The 16649-nt window shown below is 40.8% G+C and overlaps 1 non-coding gene across 1 annotated transcript; it reads right to left on the reverse strand.

Moving 5' to 3' along the window:
- Positions 1-6314: 6314 nt before the first annotated feature.
- Positions 6315-6386, reverse strand: TRNAF-AAA. Its single transcript has one exon. It is a non-coding gene; the product is annotated as a tRNA-Phe (tRNA).
- Between the last annotated feature and the right edge of the window lie 10263 nt (positions 6387-16649).

The raw sequence follows: 16649 nt of genomic DNA on the forward strand, positions 1-16649 counted from the left end.
CTGTGGAGCCCTATACCAAGGTCACAGGTGTGAAGCCCTGTACCAAGATCCCAGGATAAAAATCTCTGGAACTGACCAAGCCCCATAGCAATTGTTGCCATGAGCCTCCAGATCTAAACCGGCCAGTTTCCTGACACCTAATGACACCATTCCAGTAGGAATTTTCTGTCTTGAGGCTATGAATATTGGCTGCAAGCCTGCCGAAGTGTTCGGCTCTCCCTTGAACCAACCCACTATTCTAATACTGTTCTGTCTCTCTCTCTCTAATAAACTTTATTCTCTTCTCATTCTGCCTGATGTCTGAAAATTCTTTTCCAGCCCATGCATGGACCATGACATCATCTAGGCCTTTTACTCTTTTTTAATTTTTAAGATACATGAAACAATAAAAATTCTGAAGCTGTTATTCTTATATATTCAATGTATGAAGACATTGTTATTTTGCTAGGGTACATGCTAAAGCAGCAGACTTGATTTGCCTTTTCACTATGTTGACATTTGCACTGATAGTAGATAAAACTGCTGGTGTCCTACCATCAAGGAAGTAGCAGCAAACAGGACCACAGTCATTTACTGTATTTCTCTACCTATTTGTAGACTTCCAGTTTTTAAAAAAAAAAAATCTGTTTTAATTAAAAACATTCATATTTCTTGTTGCTGTGGTAAAATATTAAATCTCAACCATTGAGGACAGAATTTAGGGACTTCCCACAATCCTGTGGTTAAAACTCTGCACTTCAAATTCAGGGAACACAAGTTCGATCCCTGGTCAGGGATCTATGATCTCAAATGCTGAGCCATGCTGTCAAAAAAAAAAAAAAAAGATAGGATTTAGCATACCAGGTGACAAGATAGAAATGTGTAAAACATTTATGTTGCTTATGGAAAAACAATGGATGTCTCACAAAAATGCATTTTTTCTGATTAAGTTGCAAGCTATACTAGTGCTATTTTTTTCATAGGTCATTTTTAGTAGAAAGACTGTGGTCATTCACATGTAGTGATTTGGAAAGACGTTTTTTCAAACACTGTCATCTCAAGGAAACTAAGTGCATTAGTTCCCAGTGATAAAATCTGAGCTTTTAAGCAAAAATGAGAGTTTTAGAAAACCTGTATCTACTATTCTAAGCTTGACAGCTTCCCGATACTTGGTCTTTTCTGATGAAATTAGTAGAGATATTAACAACTCATTGTTTTTGCTATTGTAAAATGAAATCTGTCCACATTTGGAAAACCTGCAAATTCAGTGAACCAATTAAAAGATGCTTGCTCCTTGGAAGAAAAGCTATGACAAACCTAAACAATGTATTAAAAAACAGAGACATTTCTTTGCCAACCAAGGTCTATATGGTCAAAGCAATGATTTTTCCAGCAGTCTTGTATGGATGTGAGAGGTGAGTATAAAGATGGTTGATCTTTATACCAAAGAATTGATGCTTTTGAACTGTGGTGTTGGAGAAAAGGATTGAGAGTCCCTTGGACTGCAAGGAGATCAACCAGTCCATCCTAAGGGAAATCAGTCTTGAATATTCATTCGAAGGACTGATGCTGAAGCTGAATCTCCAATACTTTGGCCACCTGATATGAAGAAATGTCTGATGGAAAAGACCCTGATGCTGGGAAAGTTAGAAGGTGGGAGAAGGGGACAACAGAGGATGAGATAGCTGAATGCCATCACCAAGTCAATGGACATGAGTTTGAGCAAGCTCCCAGAGATGGTGAAGGACAGAGAAACCTGGTATGGTGCAGTCCATGGGGTCACAAAGAGTCACACAACTGAGTGACTGAACAAGTTATTTTCTAAAAGCTCAATGCATGATATTACAAGATTATGAAAGGGTAAAGTGGATTCAAAGTATAAAATCAGTGAACTTTGGTGTTACCGAGGACACAACATTCATTAATATGATTTAAAAACAAATAATTATCTGAAAAGGTATAGAATGATCTCCCCTTTCCCAACTATGTCCTAGTGTGAGGACAGATTTTCTTCATGGACTCCAGCTAAAATAACATTGCAATGGATAGAATGTTAGAATAGATATAAATCAAAAATTAAAGAGATATGCAAATTTTTAAAATCATGCCTCTTGTCTTGAAGAACTGTTTAGAAAAGGTTCTTCATAAAAATGTTTATTTTTAATATTTCTGTGAACCATGTTTAAGCCTTTCAGCTGTTTTTTACCTGACAGGTTTTTGGTCTTTTTTTCTTAATTTTAAGATATACATTAAATAGACCATCCCCTTATTATACAAATTGCAAATATTTATCCTCTACTTATCATCTGGATTTGAATTTAGTCCAGTTGTTTTTTACTGGGTCCTTTCAAATCCTTGAGCTTGTCTTGCCTCCCTGAACATAATGTAGACTGAAAAACCAAAGCAGAACACTGATCCATTACAAAAATGAAGGCTTTTAGAAAGTCAGTGGTAACTCCTGGCCTTATCTTGAGCTCTCAGCAGTCAAAATAGTTGGCCAGGAACAGTTTCCTTTCTTTGCAATCAGGATCTTGTAAATGACATCCCTTCTACTTAATTTGCCTGTTTCTCAGCATTCTTTTTTTTTTTTTTGGCTTTGAATCCTCTTGAACCTCTAAATTTTCACAGGCTTCAAGGGTCAGTGTTGGTTCCTTTCCTTCTAGTTCTAATATCTCCCTAGGTAATCCACATTTACTTCCAAACGTTTATTTAATCATCTACCTAGACCCGGCACTCCCAACTCATCTGCAATTCAATGTCTAATAAGCACCCCACATTAACATACCTGTAACACTTGTGGATTTTAATCAATAATGCTTTCCCTCCCCCAACTCCCTGGTGGCTCAGATGATAAAGAATTTGCCAGCAAATGCACAGATGCCTGTTTGACCCCTGGGTCAGAAAGATCCCCTGGAGGAGGAAATGGCAACCCATTCCAGTATTCTTGAGTCAGACCCCAAACTCACTTTAAAATTTCATTTGGAAGCACCATGTAAGCCACCATCAATTCCTCACCTCTATTAGTTCATACTCAATCCTGCCCCACTCCTATCTCTAAATCATCAGCACAACAGCCAGAATACTATCTTTTGGGGGGTAAGAGCTTTTTTAAAAAAAAAAAAAAAAAAAACAATTTTTTATTTTATATTGAAATATAGCCCATTAACAATGTTGTGACAGTTTCAGGTGGAGAGCAAGGGACTCAGCCACACATAAACACGTATCCATTCTCCCCCAGACCCCCATCCAGGTTGCCACATAACAATAAGCAGAGTTCCACATGCTATATAGTAAGCCCCTGTGGGTTATCCATTTTTAATATATCAGCGTAGACATGTCCATCCCAAACTCCCCAACTATCCCTCACCTGATCCTTGTACCCTGGCAACCATAAGTTTGTTCCCTCAGTCTGTGAATTCAACAACCAGAATACTATACTAAAACCTTAATCGAGTTTCTTTTTTTTTTTTTAATTTGGCTGTGTGGCTTTCAGGATTGTAGTTCCCCCACCAGGGATTGAACTGGCATCCTCAGCAGTGAAATCTCAGGGTCCTACCATTGGAGAGAATTCCCTCTAATCATTTCTAATAACTTCCCATGGCACTTAGGATAAAATTCAAAGGCTAACACAGTTCTAGATGATCTGGCCTCCTGCCCAGAGAATCCGATGGATAGAGAAGACTGGTGGGCTACAATCGTTGGGGTCACAAAGAGTCGGGCTACAGTCTTGGGGTCACTGAGCAACTAACACGTTCGCTTTTTCTTTCAGCCCTCTTTCCTCCCTACAGTTCTCAGCTCAAATATCACTTCCTCTGAGATTCCTTTCTCTAACTATCCAACTTGAAATACCTTCCCACCATTTATAATCATTTCCTCTGTATCTATTTTATCTAACACTGAGTAAATATTTTAAATCAAACCAGCACAAAGAGAAATCAGTGAAGGACAGAGAATAGAGATAAAATATTTTTACAGGAGCCAGGTGAAAACAAAGTAGGAGATCATGAGTACGTTATCTATGCACCAAATTCGTACCTATTCTTGTTTTTTTATAATTTTATTTATTTTTTGCCCTGGCTTTTTTCTCTTACCCTTTTATACCATTGCATTGTATATATGTTCCTAAAGCTTCCCTGAATACTAAAATCAAGCTTAGGTATTTAAAGAAAACCATGATTAAGGAAGCTTCCCTGGTGACTCAAAGGGTGAGGAATCCGTCTGCAATGTGGGAAGCCTCGGTTCGATCCCTGGGTGGGGAAGATCCCCTGGAGAAGGGATTGGCAACCCACTCCAGTATTCTTGCCTGGAGAATTCCATAGACAAAGGAGCCTGGCGGGCTACAGTCCATGGGGTCGCAGAGAGTCTGACACGACTGGGCGACTGAGCACGCACATGATTTTCTTCAGAGAAAAGCTTCCCTTTCTTTGTAATCCTGAGTATTTCCTTTCGGGGAAAGAGCAAGAAAAATGGAAACCTAGGAGCTTTGATCTATTCAGCTACTCCCTCAATCCCTCCCTCTCATCATCAGGTAGGGAACTGGTCACATTTCACATCCTATCCATACAATAAATCTAGGCCAGAGGTTATCAAAGTTCAGTGAACACTAGGATCATCTCAGCTTATTCAAACGGATTTCTGGGCCCCGCCCTAACAGTCTTCTTGGGGTAGATCTGAGGTGGAGCCCTAATTTGCATTTTAATGAGTTCTTAGAAATGCCCAATAGTCAGGGACCTTCTTCAGGCATTTCAGTCTCTGTGGCCAGGTGCATATTTCATTCTTTCCTATACCTCCAATGTCTTCCCTTGTGGCTCAGCTGGTAAAGAATCTGCCTGCAATGCAGGAGACCGGAATTCAATCCGTGGGTTGGGAAGATCCACTGGAGAAGGAAATGGCAACGCACTCGAGCCTAGAGAATCCCATGTAGCCTGGTGGGCTACAGTCCATGGGGTCAAAAGAGTCAGACAGGACTTAGCGACTACACCACCATCAAGGTCTAATTAAGGGGTTACTACCTGGTAGGCACTACATAAATGTTTTTGTTGGTGGTTTATTTTTGTTCTTCATGAACATCATGTATATAGTGACAATTTTCACAGGAAGAAATTCTTCACAAGCATTACCTGAGACTGATTCAGTTCTTTCCTTAGCCATCCCATTTTATCCTAAACCATTGAATAGTTTTTATTAGAGAACAATGCCCGAGTTCATTGTTTGCTGAAAGAAGTGATCATTGCTTTATTTGTAGGTAGGAAAGAGAGAAACAGCTGCCTGACTAAGGAATGTGCTCTAGAATGGGAGGTCAAGGGTAATCTCAGATAGCTCTTAGTTGACCTCACTGGATGGCTTCCCAGATGGAGCTAGAACCTGCCTGTGCAGGAAACATAAGAGACTCTGGTTCAATCCCTAGGTTGGGAAGATCCCCTGGAGAAGGAAATGGCAACCCACTAGAGTATTCTTGCTTGGAGAATAACCCTGGATAGAGTAGCCTGGGGGTCTACAGTCCGTGCGTCTGTTCGAGCATCCTAAGCCGCTCAATCTTGTCAGACTCTGAGACCCATGGGCTAGTTGCCTGCTAAGCTCTCAAAGAGCCAGACAGACTGAAGTGACTTATCATGACCTCAGCAGAAGGACAATCTGCACAACTCCACAAGTTTTATAATTCTGTCTCTGAAAAGTTTGTGTTTTTAAAATTTAATTTAAATATTTTGCATCAATCAGTGTGCCACTGATCAAATATCAATGCCTGTTTTGTTTTTTTTTTTTTTTTTTGTGGTGGTGGTTTTAAAACTACCAGACAGGACAATGAAAAAATTCTTCTGCTTGCTATCTGATCTTCCAAAACCTAGTTCCACCCTATGGAATCTTAAGTATACATCCTTTCTCTTTATCTCAAATGACACTCCCCACCAAACCCTCTTCTCCTTCAAATCACTCGCATTCTTTTCTAAGTATCCCTCCCTCCTCAGCCTCCATCTCTTTCCTTTTTCTACTCAGTCCTCATTTTTCGTTTAACATTTGATGCAGCCAAATTATGTGATGATTTTATCAATTATTTGGTCATTTATTCTTATTGTCCTGAGCTTTTATAATTTATATGATTTCATTCTGAGACAGGAAAACATAACCTTTGAATTGAAAGGTAAAACATCAAGCAAAATTCTCATGTCGTGGAGACATATGAGGTCTATCTTAGACTCTAAGAAAGAAAGTGAAGTCGCTCAGTCGTGTCCAACTCTTTGCAACCCCGTGGAGTGTCGGCTACCAGGGACCCCCGTCCATGGGATTTTCCAGGCAAGAATACTGGAGTGGGTTGCCATTTCATTCTCCAGGGGATCTTCCCGACCCAGGGATCGAACCTGGGTCTCCTGCATTTTAAGCAGATGCTTTACCATCTGAGCCACCAGGGAAGTCTAGACTCTAAGTAAATAGTAAATTATTCTGGAAGACCACATATTTAAACTAAGATAATTCTAGAAAGTGCTATGCAACACAATATGTTAAGCTCTTTTTATATCTGTATATTTCCCATGATCCTGTGAGAAACACTTTATCAATATGTTTTATAGCTGATAAAGCTGATCAGTAAAGAATTGGCCTGGAGTGTAGGAGATCTGGTTCGATCCCTGGGTCAGGAAGATATCCTGCAGAAAGAAATGGCAGTCCACTCCAGTATTCTTGCCTGGGAAATCACATAGATAGAGGAGCCTGGGGTCACGAAGAGTCAAGCACAGCTTAGAGACTAAACCACCACCACCACCACTTCCCACCATCTTGTGAGAAACATTTTATCAATACATTTTATGGTTGATAAAGCTAATGATTTTGAGGTTGAGTAAGTGACCCAGAGCACTCAGTACAGAAAATTACAGATATTGGATTTGAATCACAACCAAGCTTTACAATACTTCCTTACTTCTAGTAACTAAAAATTTTTGCCAACTTATAAAAGAAAGTACCTCAAATTTAAATTAAAATTTATCACAAAGTACTTTCATAGGCCCCCAATAGTATAGTCAATATCTTTAAGTATTTCAATCATTTCACTTAAAAATCCACCGCCCCAACCCCTACCCAACCTCCCCCTGCCCAAACTTCTTAAGAGGCTCAGTGGTAAAGAATCCACCTGCCAACGCAGGACACTCTGGTTCGACCCCTAGTCCGGGAGGATCCCACGTGCTGCAGAGCAACTAAGCCCGTGTGCCGCAACTACTGAGCCAGTGCTCTGGAGCCCAGGAGCCACAACTACTGAAACCCACGTGACCTAGAACCCATGCTCAGCAATGGCAGAAGCCAGCACATGAGAAGCCCTTGCACTGCAACTGGAGAGTAGCCCCCACTCGCCACAACTAGAGAAGAGCCTGTGCAGCAACAAAGACCCAGCACAGCCAAAAATAAATAAATAAAATTATTTTTTTAATAAAAATCTCCCCCAAGCATTAAATTCTTGTGATAAATTAAGCTTATAAAAATAGTAAACCTGGGTTCAGTTCAGTCACTCAGTCATGTCTGACTCTTTGCGACCCTGTGAACTGCCGCACGCCAGTCTTTCCTATAATCCCCAACTCCCAGAGCTTGTTCAAACTCATGTCCATCAAGTCGGTGATGCCATCCAAACATCTCATCCTCTGTCATCCCCTTCTCCTCCTGTCTTCAACCTTTCCTAGCATCAGGGTCTTTTCCAATGAGTTAGTTCTTCGCATCAGGTGGCCAAAGTATTGGAGCTTCAGATTTAGCATCAGTCCTTCCAATGAATATTCAGGACTGATTTCCTTTGGGATTGACTGGTTTGATCTCCTTGCAGTCCAAGGGACTCTCAAGAGTCTTCTCCAATACCACAGTTCAAAAGAATCAATTCAGCGCTCAGTTTTCTTTCTAGTCCAACTCTCACATCCATACATAAACCCGTATGTATACATAAATCCATGGAGAAGGCAATGGCACCCCACTCCAGTACTCTTGCCTGGAAAATCCCATGGACAGAGGAGCCTGGTGGGCTGCAGTCCATGGGGTTGCTAGGAATCAGACACGACTAAGCGACTTCACTTTCACTTTTCACTTTCATTCATTGGAGAAGGAAATGGCAACCCACTCCAGTATTCTTGCCTGGAGAATCCCAGGGACAGAGGAGCCTGGTGGGCTGCCGTCTATGGGGTCACACAGAATCGGACACGACTGAAGCAACTTAGCAGCAGCAGCAGCATACATAAATCCATACAGTAAATCTGGAGTTTTTATATATTACAGTGCATTGTATATATTTGGTGCCTGTTATGTTGCTTCAGTCATGTCTGACTCTTTGCAACCCTATGGACTGTAGCCCACTGGGCTCTTTTGTCCACAGGATTTTCCAGGCAAGAATACTGGAGTGGGTTGCAGTACCCTTCTGCAAGGGATCTTCCCAACCCAAGGATCAAATCTGCATCTCTTGAATCTCCTGCCTTGGCAGGTGGGTTCTTTACCACTAGCACCACATGGGAAGCCCAATATATTTGGGTCTCTACTTAAATTCACAAATCTGAAATCAGTGTCTCAATTGTATATTTTAGATTACAATTATATGGCTATTACCATAAGCTATGTACTCTTAAACCTTAGAAATGACACTAAGTAGATGTTTAAGTGTTTAATATTTAATACATGTTTATGTGTTTAGTAGATGTAAACGTTAAGAGTGTGGTTATGATTGGTTAAAAGGTTAACCAACTAGGAGATAATTTGCTTCTTAGTTAAGTGAGTTTATATTTTGCTGGAAACTTCCACTGGGTTTGAGTGCTGGGGCTGCGGGAATCCAGGGTATTTATCAAGCAAACTGACATCTTACCTTCATTCTAATCAATCCCTTCCCAAGTGATTATTTTGCAGTTCCCTTTCACCCTTCACAGAGTGACATAATGACCAGATGCATCTGCCAGAATGATGATTAGGATCTTTTCAGAGACCCTGGTAGGGCTTTGAATTTTATTGACTATGTTAGCAGCCCTATAGCTTCCTATTCCTAAAACTGAATACAGTTTGCCTCCCCTCTCAGCAACATATACACATAATTATAGGTTTTTACATGATTTTCTTCCTTGACTCAATAGAGTTCTCTCTTCTGAGGAAGGGGCTGTCTTGTGAGACTCTAATGTCTTATACAGAAAATCTGGGATTTCCTGGATCTCATTCAGAAAAGGAGAGCTTGCTTTTAACTCCTCTTGGAGGTTGCTATGCTAGATCTATGTAATAGAAGTTATAGCACAAACTCAGGAATGAGTTCTAAAGTGAAAATTAATTACTCCTTGTCAAAATGGGGTCTTTTTTTTTCTTTAAAAAACTTTTATTATTGTGAAGTGCTATACCTATACTTAAGAATTATTTTAAAAAATTATACTTAAGAATTATAGCTCAGTGATTATCAAAAAATGAATATCCATATGACCATACCCCAAAACAATATTATTATAGAACATTATCAACTTCTCAGATGCCACCCTCAGCCTCACCTAGTCACTGTTCATTCCTCCCCACAATGATAACAACTGTTGTTACTTGCATTTTTTAAAGATAAGTATGCATGCTTGAGATAGAAGTTTTACTGTAAAACAAAAATGAGGTCTTTGGGGCTCCCAAATCTCCATATTTGACAGATCAGGGATAGCAAAATGATTTCAATCTGTATGATTTTGAAAACCCAAGGTATTTAAAGAGGAAAGAATGATAAGAATGAATCCCTGAAATTTTAAAAGACAATTTTACCTTGAAATCTTTCATCTTCTCAGTGGTAAGCACCATGAGGCTTGTGTTCCTGAGACATAAAACAGATCTCACAAAAGAGCATCTGATGTCTCACACAGAACCTCTTCAGTTTTTCTTGGTAGATCTCACATATGCTAGCCTTTAAATCCATCATGTGAGGATTTTGCTGTCTCAGCCGTCATCCTCAGCTGCAGGTTACACCTCAGATCACTTATCTTGTACATTTATTTTATTTTTTATTCAAAAAAATTTTTGAATATGCCATGCAGTGTGCAGGATCTTAGTTCCCTGACCAGGGATCAAATCCGTGTCTCTACAATGGAAGGGCAGAGTCTTAACCACTGGACCTCCAGGGAAGTCCCTTCCCTTGCAAATTTCTTTATACTTAAAGCAGGTGCTGTAATCAGATTCCTTTCCAATTTCATAAGAGGCAATCACAGCAAGACTTGTGTCCACATTCAACGGCAAGTGGTTTCTTCAAATTGTGTGAACAGATAGAACAAGTCACCTCTTCCAGGAGATCTGGTAGAGCCAAGGCAGCCAGTGTCCTTTTGAGGAAGGCAGAGAGGGGTTAAGAAGAAAGAAATCTCACTTTAACCTGGTATTTTGCAAGATCAGAAATTTGTCTCAAAGTCAACTCATAATCACATTCTTATCTTCTCACTTAACGCTGTCTTTTGTCCCCACTGTTTTTCACATTTTAAGATTGAAGTATACTGATGTACAATATAAATTGAAGTGAAAGTGAAAGTGAGTCGCCCAATCGTGTCCAACTCTTTGCAACCCCGTGGACCAGTTCCCTCTGCAGGGAAGGGATTCTGCCCTTTGTTATTCCTTCAGGACAGCCCAGCAGTGGACCCAACAGAGGGACTCAACAAAAGGTCAGCTGAATAAATGAGACTTGAAAAGTCTAAAAAGAAAAAACTGAGGTCAAAAACTTTCTAAGAAACCAAGGAAAAATTCGAACTCCATACTGATTCCAAATTCCTGTTGCTGCTGCTAAGTCGCATCAGTCATGTCCGACTCTGTGCAACCCCATGGACTGTAGCCCACCAGGCTCCTCTGTCCATGGAATTCTCCAGGCAAGAATACTGGAGTGGGTTGCCATTTCCTTCTCCAGGGGATCTTTCTGACCCAGGGGTCGAATCTGGGTCTCCTGCTTTGCATGCAGATTCTTTACCAACTGAGCTACTAGGGAAGCCCCACAATATAAGTTACAGGTGTACAATATAAGGATTCATGATTTTTAAAGGTTATATTCCATTTATAGTTATTATAAAATATTGGCTTTAATTGCCATTCTTACCCCATTAAGTTGTGTGGGACTTCAATTCCTCTACCCAGAATGTTCTTCTCAGAATGTTACTCTCCATTCACATTCCTGCTGGTAATTCTTGTTTCTAAGACAAGGAGGTAGACGTATGATTTTGGTAAAAGGCAGGGTGAAAACATGACCAAGGAACCAGTCTGCATTGCGGTGGAACCCAGTCCTAGGGAGTAGTTTTTTTCACTAAAGTCCTGCTTCTCAAGTTTCACTGCTTATTGGAGTCTTCTGGAGAGCTCTAACAATTGTGATGCCTAAAGCTGTGGCTTCCAAACTTTACAGTTCATCCGTGTCAAGAGGAGATCTTGTTAAAACAGGGATTGCTAGGCTCCACCCTAGAGGTTTTCATTCAGTAAGTCTGGGGTGGTGCTCAAGAATTTATATTTTCAACAAGTTCAACATGATGTTGAGAAGTACTGTACCAGTTAGGGCACTGTTGTTCAGTTCCTAACTCATGTCTGACTCTTTGTGACCCTCTTCTCTTTTTGCCTCCAATTTTTCCCCGCATCAGGGTCTTTCTCAATGAGTTGGCTCTTTGCATCAGGTGGCCAAAGTATTGGAGCTTCAACTTCAAGTATCAGTCCTTCCAATGAATAATCAGGGTTGATTTCCTTTAGGACTGACTGGTTGGATCTCTTTGCAGTCCCAGGGACTCTCAAGAGTCTTCTCCAGCACCATAATTGGAAAGCATCAGTTCTTCATTGCTCAGCCTTCTTTATGGTTCAACTCTCACATCCGTGCATGACTGCAGGAAAAACTATAGGTTGACTGAACGGACTTTGTCGGTAAAGTGATGTCTCTGATTTTAATACACTGTCTAGGTTTGTCATAACTTTCCTTCGAAGAAGCAAACATATTTTAATTTTATGTCTAAACCAAGTCAATCAGAACCTCTGGAGGTAATCTATAGGCTACAGGTTTTGTGTAACTCACCAGGTGAATATATACAATTAAGTTTGAGAACGACGACTCTAATAAGATACTGAAAGGATTTAAAAAGAAACATTTTGGAGCATCTATATGGTTGCATATATGAAACCTCAATGACCTAGCCTAACCTGTGACCGTGAACCATGCTTTGTGTCCCCAGCTGCTTTGCCAGGAAAGATTCGATCTTTTGGGGATGCTCCTCCACAAGCATTTCTAAAAGTCTTTTTTTGTTTGTTTGTTTTTTAACCTTCCCTTTAACAGCTCCTTAAGGGTGCTTAGCACTTAGTTCTTATACTTGCAGCAATTTTTGTCAAGCACACTTAAACACAGTACCTGATTATTGTCATGAATTACTATAATTCATGAATTCCCAGCTATGCCTAAGACCTCCAACTCTAGGATTCTCCCAACTATAATTCATGCCCTAGCCCAACAGGTATTTTCTTAGATCTTTGCACCTCAATATCCAAGAAAGGGCAAGGGTGGTGAGGAAAAGTGTCATTTTGTTTTTCTCAAGAGATTCCACTTGCTCTCTTAAGCTATGTCATAAGCTTAACCTCTTAGGAACTTAACCTCTGTGGCTGCAATCAATAAACATGGGCGGAGCGCCACCTGGCAGTATCTAGCACCAATTACCATTGGATAGTTGGAGGGGGAGACACCCCATTGACCTTCAGTGTTTGATTTGACTGGATCTTTGCACAACCAACAAACCTGCTTTTGGTCACAGTTGTATACTCCTCGAGTTTAAAGTTTGTGGCTCATTCAATCCTGTGGAAATGGAAGTACAGCTCTGTGGGTAGTAGCAGGGACTCTGGAGTAAGGCAACAGGGATGCCCTAGTACCTTGGGTTTGATCCCTGGGTTGAGAAGATCCCCTGGAGAAGGAAATGGCAACCCACTCCCGTATTCTTGCCTGGGAAATCCCATGGACAGAGGAGCCTGGTGGGCTATAGTCCATGGGGTTGCAAAAGAGTCAGACACAACTTCTCAACTAAACAACAACTGGAGTTAGGCCACCTTGAATATCTAGGGCAAGGTTCACAAGCAAGGTTTGTTTTCTCATCTGTAAGTGGGACTAGAACTAATATATACCTCCTCCCATCACTTCATGGGAAATAGATGGGGAAACAGTGGAAACGGTGTCAGACTTTATTTTTGGGGGCTCCAAAATCACTGCAGATGGTGACTGCAGCCATGAAATTAAAAGACGCTACTCCCTGGAAAAAAAGTTATGACCAACCTAGATAGCATATTCAAAAGCAGAGACATTACTTTGCCAACTAAGGTCCGTCTAGTCAGGGCTATGGTTTTTCCAGTGGTCGTGTATGGATGTGAGAGTTGGACTGTGAAGAAGGCTGAGCGCTGAAGAATTGATGCTTTTGAACTGTGGTGTTGGAGAAGACTCTTGAGAGTCCCTTGGACCTCAAGGACATCCAACCAGTCCATTCTGAAGGAGATGAGCCCTGGGATTTCTTTGGAAGGAATGATGCTAAAGCTGAAACTCCAGTACTTTGGCCACCTCATGCGAAGAGTTGACTCATTGGAAAAGACTCTGATGCTGGGAAGGATTGGGGGCAGGAGGAGAAGGGGACGACAGAGGATGAGATGGCTGGATGGCATCACTGACTCGATGGACATGAGTCTGAGTGAACTCCGGGAGTTGGTAATGGACAGGGAGGCATGGCGTGCTGCAATTCATGGGGTCGCAAAGAATCGGACACGACTGAGTGACTGAACTGAACTGAACTGAGGGCCACTGGGAGCATTAAGTAAAAATATAAAAAGTGTTGAGAAGGAATCCCTGGTAGTCCAGGGATTAAGACTCTGTGTTCCCACTGTGAAGTATTAGTTGCTCAATTGTGTAACAGGAGGGAAAGGGACAGGGCTTCAATTGGTAGAGAATCTGCCTGCAATGCAAGAGACCTGGGTTCCATCCCTGGGTTGGGAAGATCCCCTGGAGAAGGAAATGGCAACACAATCCAGTATTCTTGCCTGGGAAATCCCATGGACAGAGGAGCCTGGCGGGCTACAGTCCATGGGGTCGCAAGACACAACTTAGCGACTAAATCACCACCAGCACCACAACTTTTGAAAGAATGACATAGCCCAAGGACACAATAAAACTGATTAGAATCAAATGGGACCAAGATGGCAGACAAGACTAGACCTTAATCCTCAATCAACAAAGCAAAATGATGCACCCAGAGATCCCATGACAGTTCTAGGCACTGTTAAAAGACCAAGGAGTGGGCGGTGGCCCAAATCCTGGAAATCTCCAAAATAGTTGGAATAATCCTCCCCCTATAAAAACAAATCACACCAAATTTCACAGTGCATTCACCCTCTGCAATGGCCCACACTCTGTCTGTGGAATGTGTTTCTCTCTGTATCTGAATAAATCCAGTTCTCACATTTTACTTTGTCTCTCACTGAATTCTTTCTGTGATGAGACATCAACAACCTGAGCTTCATTAGGTCCTGAAACCAGGTACTGCGGGTTTTGGCTGGGCTCAAGTCCCAGCCACGTGGGTACAAGTCTCAAACAGGGTTTTGGCTGGGCTTGAGTCCCAGCCGTGTGGTGTTAAGTCCCAAACTGGGTTTTGGCTGGGTTTGAGTTCCAAACTGAGGTAAACGGTTTCATCTGTGAGTGCTGTATGTTCTCAGTTGCTCAGCTGTATCTGACTCTTTGCAACCCCATGGACTGTAGCCCGCCAGGCTCCTCTGTCCATCGAATTCTCCAGGCAAGAATACTGGAGTGAGTTGCCATTTCCTTCTCCAGGGGATCTTCCCGACCCATGAATCTCACTTCAATCTCCCACATTACAGGCAGATGTTTTTACTGTCCGAGCCACCAGGGAAGCCCCATTGTGAAGGAGTGGAGTTTCATCCCTGGTTTGGGAACTAAGATCCCTCAAGCTGTACACGTGGCCACAAACAACAACAAAAAAAATGGACAGAGAGAGAATGGTGTTTGGCAAAGAGCCAAAGTTCTCATTTTATACTAGCTACTCTCATTCTTTTTTCCCCTAAAGATAACTGTTTTTTTGGTGTGAGAATCTTAGGAATAAACGTTAATAATTCCTTGAGAAAAGCAGACCTTCCCATTAAAAAGATGAGGAAGCAACATATACACACAAAAGCATCTGTTTCCTTACCTATAAAATACATGTCTATGTGAGATAATTGTTTTTCTAATTTACTGGGTATAGTACACCTGGAACATAAAGATGTTTAATAATTCCTGGAGGATTAAGTGATAGGCATCTCCTAAAGAGTGTCACATGATAAAAGCAAGACACAAAACTAGCGACCTTGGGGAGGGAGGTGGAAGGGACGTTCAGGAGGGAGTGGACATATGTATACCTATGGCTGATTCATGTTGCTGTTCGGCAGAAACCAACACAATACTGTAAAGCAATTATCCTTCAATTAAAAATAAATAAATTAAAAAAAAATAGTTACTTTTGCATTCTCTTTTTTCAATCTAGCATTATCCTTTACCAATATTAAATCCTGTTTGCATGGTACTCAAAATTATTTATCTGTAATAATCTCAAATCCCATCCTCCCCATTAAAAAAGGGGAAAGAGCGGGGATATATATGTGTACTTATGGCTGATTCATGTCGTTATACAGCAGAAACAGACACATCATTGTAAAGCAATTATCCTCCAATGAAAAATGAATTTTAAAGAATAATTAAAGAAAAAAGATTGGAACCGAAAAAACAAATAAAATGGAGAGGGAAGTTAAACTATAACTCCTTTTTCTTAATAGTCCAACCTAAATTTAGACTATGTCTTTTTATCCTTATTTTTCACTATTTGTTCAAACTGCTTTTTAAAAATTTTCCTGCTCAGGCTTCCTAACTCAGATGTTTTTCTTCTTTTCCTTGGCTTCCCTTTTTATCTCTTTAGAAGATAAAGTACATAAAGCATTCAGCATGAAGCCCGGAACAAGTACATTTTCAACAGTTGACTTTTCTTAACGTAAAGGGATGAACAAATAAAGGGTTTATTCTCCAGAAAAACAAACAAAACACCTCAGCCTAAATTCTCACATAAGACATATAAATTGTCAGAGCTCTGGAAGGCAACTCTCAGCCTCCGACCTTGGTAACTCAGCAGGAGCTGCTGGGTTACAACTTTGAACGGAGTGTGAATTTTTAGCACTAGCTCCCTCCCCTCTGATCTGCCCTCCAGGTGTAGTGGGTAGAAACAACAGGCTACCTAGAAAGAATAACAAAGGCGAATATTTACAAGCCAAACAGGGTCTTTTAATTTGTCTTAGATAAAGAGAATGTTACAATCTATATTTTTTGTTATGATAATACCTTGACCCACTGTCAGATCTTGTATTTTATTCTTCAAATATCCCCACAGCTTTCTCACTTCTAAATAGTAGCTAATTCCTTTATTTGAAATGTGCCTAAGCTGTTAGTTTAAAGGTCCAGGTCAAATGAAGTTTTCCCTGGTTTTTCATCAAGAAGGAAATATTTCTTCTACAAAAATGCCAAAGCAGTCAAGAAATTTAAATTCTACCACTTTTTTTTTTTTTAAGGCTCTTTTTACATGCCTTACAAGATCTTCCGGGATCAGGGGCTGAATCTTCAACGTTGGCAGTGTCAGCGTGGAGTCCTAACCACTGGACCACCTGGGAACTCTTAGCCCTCCCTGTGT

Source organism: Bos indicus x Bos taurus, chromosome 27 (genome assembly GCF_003369695.1).
Source record: "Bos indicus x Bos taurus breed Angus x Brahman F1 hybrid chromosome 27, Bos_hybrid_MaternalHap_v2.0, whole genome shotgun sequence".
In the NCBI taxonomy this organism is placed as follows: Eukaryota; Metazoa; Chordata; class Mammalia; order Artiodactyla; family Bovidae; genus Bos; species Bos indicus x Bos taurus.